The sequence below is a fragment of the Austrofundulus limnaeus genome, unplaced genomic scaffold (genome assembly GCF_001266775.1).
Source record: "Austrofundulus limnaeus strain Quisiro unplaced genomic scaffold, Austrofundulus_limnaeus-1.0 Scaffold1023, whole genome shotgun sequence".
Classification (NCBI taxonomy): Eukaryota; Metazoa; Chordata; class Actinopteri; order Cyprinodontiformes; family Rivulidae; genus Austrofundulus; species Austrofundulus limnaeus.
In genome coordinates, this window is record NW_013953425.1 from 40,802 (window position 1) to 47,062 (window position 6,261).

General features: G+C 36.7%; 1 pseudogene; it reads left to right on the plus strand.

Moving 5' to 3' along the window:
- The window catches only part of LOC106533802 (gamma-aminobutyric acid receptor subunit gamma-3-like), an 82,676-nt pseudogene that overhangs the window by 39,180 nt on the left and 37,235 nt on the right, over positions 1-6,261 (plus strand).

A 6,261-nucleotide genomic window follows, 5' to 3' on the forward strand; every position in this document is an offset into this window, starting at 1 on the left:
TTACAAAACTAAACAGCCTACAGTATTTTTACAGTCTTTATTTTACAGTTAAAATAAATGTTTGTCAAATAAAGTCTAATGTTACAACTGAATGTGGATCCTTTAAAGGAGAGCAGCGTTAAAATCATAACCAAGAGCATGAGCAGGACTTAATAGATTTTCCATTTTCTTTAAGATGTGTTTAAAATGTCCCGATGGGATCTAAGTGGACAGCTTCAGTTCTTGCTGCAGTGAATTCCAGGAAGACGAAGCAAAATGGGAAAAGGCCTTTTTTCCTGTGTGAACTGATGACACACTGAAGGAAAATTAAATTTATATTAAATATAATATTTTTATTTCAAGCTGAAATAGCTTCAAATAGTGACTAGTTTATATTGGACATATAAAAAAAGTATGTTTCAGCAATTATGTAAAGTGGTGGCATTTTCTTTCTTTGTTAAAGGACAATTTGAGGGTTAGCTCGTTCAATAAGAAATATTAAACCYCTGAATCACCCACATTTGACTCTATATATCTTTATAAAAATGTGAATATTTCAGCTTGTACCGTAGTTAATAAACTTTTAGAACAGCAAAAAGACAAACCCACTTCCAGTTCGTCAACCTGTCATATGTTAGTTTTGTGACGTAGCCTTTTAATCCACCAGACCTGTGACTCTGGAGTCCTGTAAAATTGTTTTACCATTTCTGTTGCTGAGCTCTCAAACTTTGACAGGAGCTTCGTCTTGTTTTTTTACTTGCACAAATGAAAAACATGGCCAAATAGTGCAAAAAAAAGTCTGTTTATTTACATCCAACTCTGTGCCTCCTGCTGTGTCAGCACGGTTCAGGCACTATTGTGAATAAAAATTGTACTCAAATGACTTCAAGTTTCCTCTGAGATTTTTGCTTTCACAGTAAAGCCTGTTATTTTTCTGAACTTTTCCTCCTTTATTGTTAAAATATATTTAAAAACAAAACTAATCAAATACGCAGCTTCTACTTCTAAATTTAGGAGGGCAATGGACTCAATTAAAATCTTTCTAATTATGACCTAAAATGTAACCTGTAATTGTCAGGGAACAATTATGGGTGTTAGAGAGGTTAATAAGAGGGAGATAATGTGCTTTTAAATGAAGCTATAAATATGCTGGTTATCAGCAGGGTCAAGACTTAAGTACTCTGCCAGAAAACATGCACTAATCTTTCTTTTTTTGTGTGTGTGTGTGTGCACAAACAATGAACCCACTGATAATGTCAGATGGGGAAGGGGGCCGTCCAAAGTGACAGAGGGTAATCATTCAACACAGCTGTTGCATTCAGCTCAACCAAGGATTGTTTTCTACATTTACAAACCCTTTTTTAGCTTCTACACCACAGGAACTAAACAAAACTTGACCTGTACCAAACAAACTGARAAAAAAGAAAAAAGAAACTACTGATTATAGATTATGAAGTTTTGTAAGATAAAGTGCTAAATGCTTGGTTTTATGATGCTAGCAGCTGTTGAAGGTAAAACTTGAAACATTGTTTCTCACAGCGGCTAGTTGAAGGCACAAACTTGAGAAAAAAACACTCAAAGTTTCATTTGAAATTATTTGTGGTTGGTCCTTGCAACACAAACTTACATGACTTTCTTAGGAAAGTCTTGCAAATATCACAATTTTTCACAAGTACCATATTTATGCATGTATAATGCAAWGTTTAGTATAATTCAACACCCCTTATTTTTGAGCTTAAACAGCATTTAAAAAATCTAATCCTTGTGTATAATACAGTACAACTCCTAATTGAGTGTCTCATTTGTGTCTCCCAGGAGGAGCTGGGAAGAGGGAGGTCRAAGTTTCTCTTCTGGGCCTGCTGCCTCTTTAACTGGACTATGTATAAATGTTAAAAGATGTAAATGGAGGTCCTCAAACCCTTTAAGAATTGTCTTGCGTTGTGTTTTCTGACACAGAGGAGGGTTTTAGATGCCTGCGACAAATCTGATGTAATAGATTTGTTTTGTTAAACTTTTAAAAATGTTCAAAATTTAAACAATGAAACAGCAAGGCCCTGTGAGCCTWGACTGAGAACACTTTGAAACATTCTGGAGACATTTTGAAAACTCAAACATAATACTGAGTTTTTGTTTTGTCCTAGATTAAGCAAATATTTAAATATGTAGACAGTATGTATGAGAGCAGTTTTGTTCATTTCAGGTTTTTGGAAACATTAAAGCACCATCAGAACATGGCATGAAACCAACATTAAATAAGTTAATGGCTAACTGACTGGMATGGTTTAGTTTTCTTTCAGCTAATATGTGTTGATTAAATGAATTTACAATATTAGTTTCATTAAAAAGTATATATTTTTAAGGTAGATCTGATCAACCGGCCACCTTTCTGACTGACGTTTGCTGCTGCCGCTTCTCATTCAGCTCCTCTCTCAGCAAAATTCTGATTCTCTGTCTCTCGACAAGAATGCAGGCCAGRACATCTTCAAATCGAGATTACACATCATCTGTAATTTGTTCACCTGCAAACAAGATGAGAGAGAGGCGGCCCTCGCTCCTGCTCCGACTCAGGCTCCTCTTTTGTGTTCCAAGTCTGGCAATTAATTTGATATTGTGTGAAGGACAAAGATGCAACAATGCATAACAAGTCGGAGGGAAGACCGGCGCTCATGATCTCATTTTCACAATTCAGGCTTGAGACGTTGAGGAAATAAACTGAGCCAGATTTGCTTTATTTGCAAAACCGAGAGAYATTAGAATATTTTTTTGAAAACTACAGATGCCTTTGGACCCTGACCTGGGTGCAAAAAAACCCCCACACATATCCAACTCCGATGATGAAACACTTCTGTCATTTTGAGGGATTTCACACATCAACCGCTCAATTGAGCGTGATCCCTCACCATCTGGTTTCAATCCAGTACCTCGTATAGCCGAGCACAAAAAAAGCGCATCATGTGATGAGTCCTGTGCACTCAGTGGTCAAACAAATGGAAGATCTGAGGTGGCTGAAGTACCTCGGACGTCTCCCAGCCTCAGCACGTCTCTCTGTTCTTGTCTCTCCTCCTCCAGAATGACCATCAACGCAGAATGCCAGCTGCAGCTCCACAATTTCCCGATGGACGAACACTCCTGTCCGCTTGTGTTCTCCAGCTGTGAGTATTGGCACCAGAAATACACACACACACACACAAATGCGCAGACACTAATTGATAGAAATGCTCGTGKAGGACTTTGTCAACAAACACTCAAATCAAAATAAAGGTAATCAAGTAAAAAATGGAGTCTAATATCCAGAGCAGTGTGGAGGAGATCTAAAAAAACATCCTGTTGATAGAAGTAGCAGATAAAGGCTGTTTGCAGATATTTGAGCTGTTTTATAGTCATTCAAGAGATCCAGTGAGATACAGTCAGCTGCTGTGCATGACTGATTCTTGCACAAATATCAACCCCYTCAGATGTCTGCGTGTATTCTGACCTCTAAAAATCCATACATTTCACAAAAAACCTGTAGAACCTTACACAATACTAACTTCATTTACCACACACATATGTACAATGTGTGTATATATACAAATGAAATCTACACAATACAGTATAAGCCCCACCACACACAGCTGAAGCACAACAGAAACATGATTTCCTTTTTCAAAAGAATTTACATCTAAACAGCAGRAGGATATAAACGGTTTTTCTCTTACTTTTGAAGAATATGTCCCTCATGACCCAATTTTTAATCCAGACTCCAAAATACTCCAAAGATATTTTACTACTCATCAAAAAATAAAATTCTTCCTTCCCCTGATTTGTCTCGTAACAGCTTTATTCTCACTTTTCAGCCTGTTTTCTAGCTTCTAGTCAAATAAAAATGGAATAATTTGATATAATTGGCAGTGGAGTGAACATAGATCGATTAAGCTGGTCAAAAGAGGAGGGTCTCTACAGAAACATTTTAGAAACTAATATTTAAATTAGAAGCCCCTGGTGGAGAGTATGTGGCTCCAAATTCAGGAGAACATGACAAAGGACAACGAGAGGGATGTCTGGWTGTCAAATAAATTAAAAAGCTGAGTTTTTGATAAATTGTAATTTACGGACAATCTGTACAACCTAACATGTATGTTGCAGGAAGGGACATTGATAGTGCTGACAACACAGAGGAGCTTGTTCACAGGTTGTTTCTCTGAACCAAAGCAACAAAATAGAAAGTCTCCAGTATTTTTCCTAATAGTTTGTTTTTCACATATTATCATGTTGGTTGTGAATGCATTATTGGAAAGATAACTATAAAAATAATTCACATGGCTGAGATTGAAACATACGGTCATAAATCACTGAAAAGTCCCTCTTGGACTGCTATTTTGTGACAATGACGAGTGTACACAGATTGTTGCTTCAGTGGCTAACAAAACAGACAGTAGAGAAGATTTTCTCTGATCCAGGTAGTTCTTATCTTCTAATTAACTATACTACATTTTGTATTGCTTGAAAGTATGGTGTTCTCAATAAATTTGGGGTGGCCAAAGATTAATGTCTGGCCACTCCTTGGCTCGGCAACTGTACCTGGTGGTAGATAAAGGATCTGTCACTCTGCACCTCCTTGGATAAACACAAAATAAAAACTTCCTCTGTTCTTCTACACACTGAAACACTCCTCTTAAAAACTAAAAACGTTCAATATTCAGATCCATCAGCAACAGGGAACATGGGCTCTACTCACATGTTGATTTCTTGTTTTCTACTCGTATGAAGACCAAAAAGTTGCTTTTTTATTTTATTTCCGTTAATTTACCCAGATTTAAAACCACACTGAGATGATGATCTCATTTTCAAGGTGGAATTGGGCACAAATAAACAGGTCATAAGTCACAATCATAACTTCAATTTTGGCGTTAATTCTGGTTGCACTGGCTGTGCATAGTTCAAAACAATAACATGCCAGTTATGTGACAAAAGGAGTATTATGGGTATTATAAGTAGAGTCCAATCTCTGATCCAAAAGGAGCATAGTCAGTAAGGACCGGCGGTGATCTCTAAATATTTAAAGTCTATTTAATTGAGCCAGTTTGATGAATTATTGTGTACTGATTCTTGTTAGTGGCCTTTTATTTTTCAGATCATGGTAAGTTCCTATTGTTTTCTGTGTTGTGCATTATACTTGTCCCAAAAGTAGCATTGTTTGACTACAAAGAAGTCTGTTTCTTCTCGTAGTTATTCATGACTCATAGGCACGTGTCAAATTATTGGGGTGCARGATTCATTGCCATGTGGATTCTAGGGAACACTGTGTCGTTTTAGTTTGATGTCAGGGTTTGTAGGAGCTCCATTATGGTGATTGTTTGGAGCCACATCTTCATACCATGCAATTTTCTTTGGTTTGGGCCATTGGTGTCCAATCCTTGTTTTCGAGGGCAACTATCCAACATGTTTTAGTTGTTCCCGTTTTTTAACAGATCTTCGAATTCTGTTGAAGGCTGTTAATCTCTCATTCATTCAAATTAAACTTGTCAAAGCAGAGAAACACCTCATTGTTTCCTTTGTCCAAGGATGGTTATTTAAATTTGATTTATTTGAATAAAACTTGYTCCTCAAGTGTTTTGTTGAAACATTTAAATTTGAGATGTATCTTATAGTTTTACTGGGTTAGTGTTTCTTGCAGAAGTTTTGCAGAAGTCTAAATCTAGTCATCAAACACAATTGTCATTTTGAGATTATTAAATTTGCTTCTTGGGATGTCTGACATTGTAATGAGGTAAACAACCACTTCTCTTGTTTTAAATCAGGTCTAATTATCTGCTGTGAGCAGGTACTTCTCTGAGCCSGACTACAGCTGATTCTGTTACAGGTTGTAATAAATTTATGAATAATTTTAATACCTCATGGCCAGAGAAATGTTTTTCAGGGCCAAAAATGGCCCAGATGCTGCCAATTGAAATTCATTCCTTTTGGGGAACACTTCAAACAGGGAATTCCCAGTTTCAGAGAGAATCCCTGATWAGAGGATTGAAAATCAGCTTCTCATAAATGGGAATATTTAATAAAATATGTCAGCTTCTACTGTCAGTGTAGAGTTATTTTCCATTTCACTGGCAGAAAAACCTTTGTGCAGTCCATGAGGGACAAAAGTTCAGTTCTTTATAAATCTAGAGGTCTGCTTGGACAGAAAACAAGTCTTGAAAGGATGATGTATTTTCTAACTTCTTGGTTTTTACTTGCAGCAGACAAAAYTCAGAACAAACTCGGAATCAGGGAGGAATAATTCTGACTGTCTACACATTCGACCAA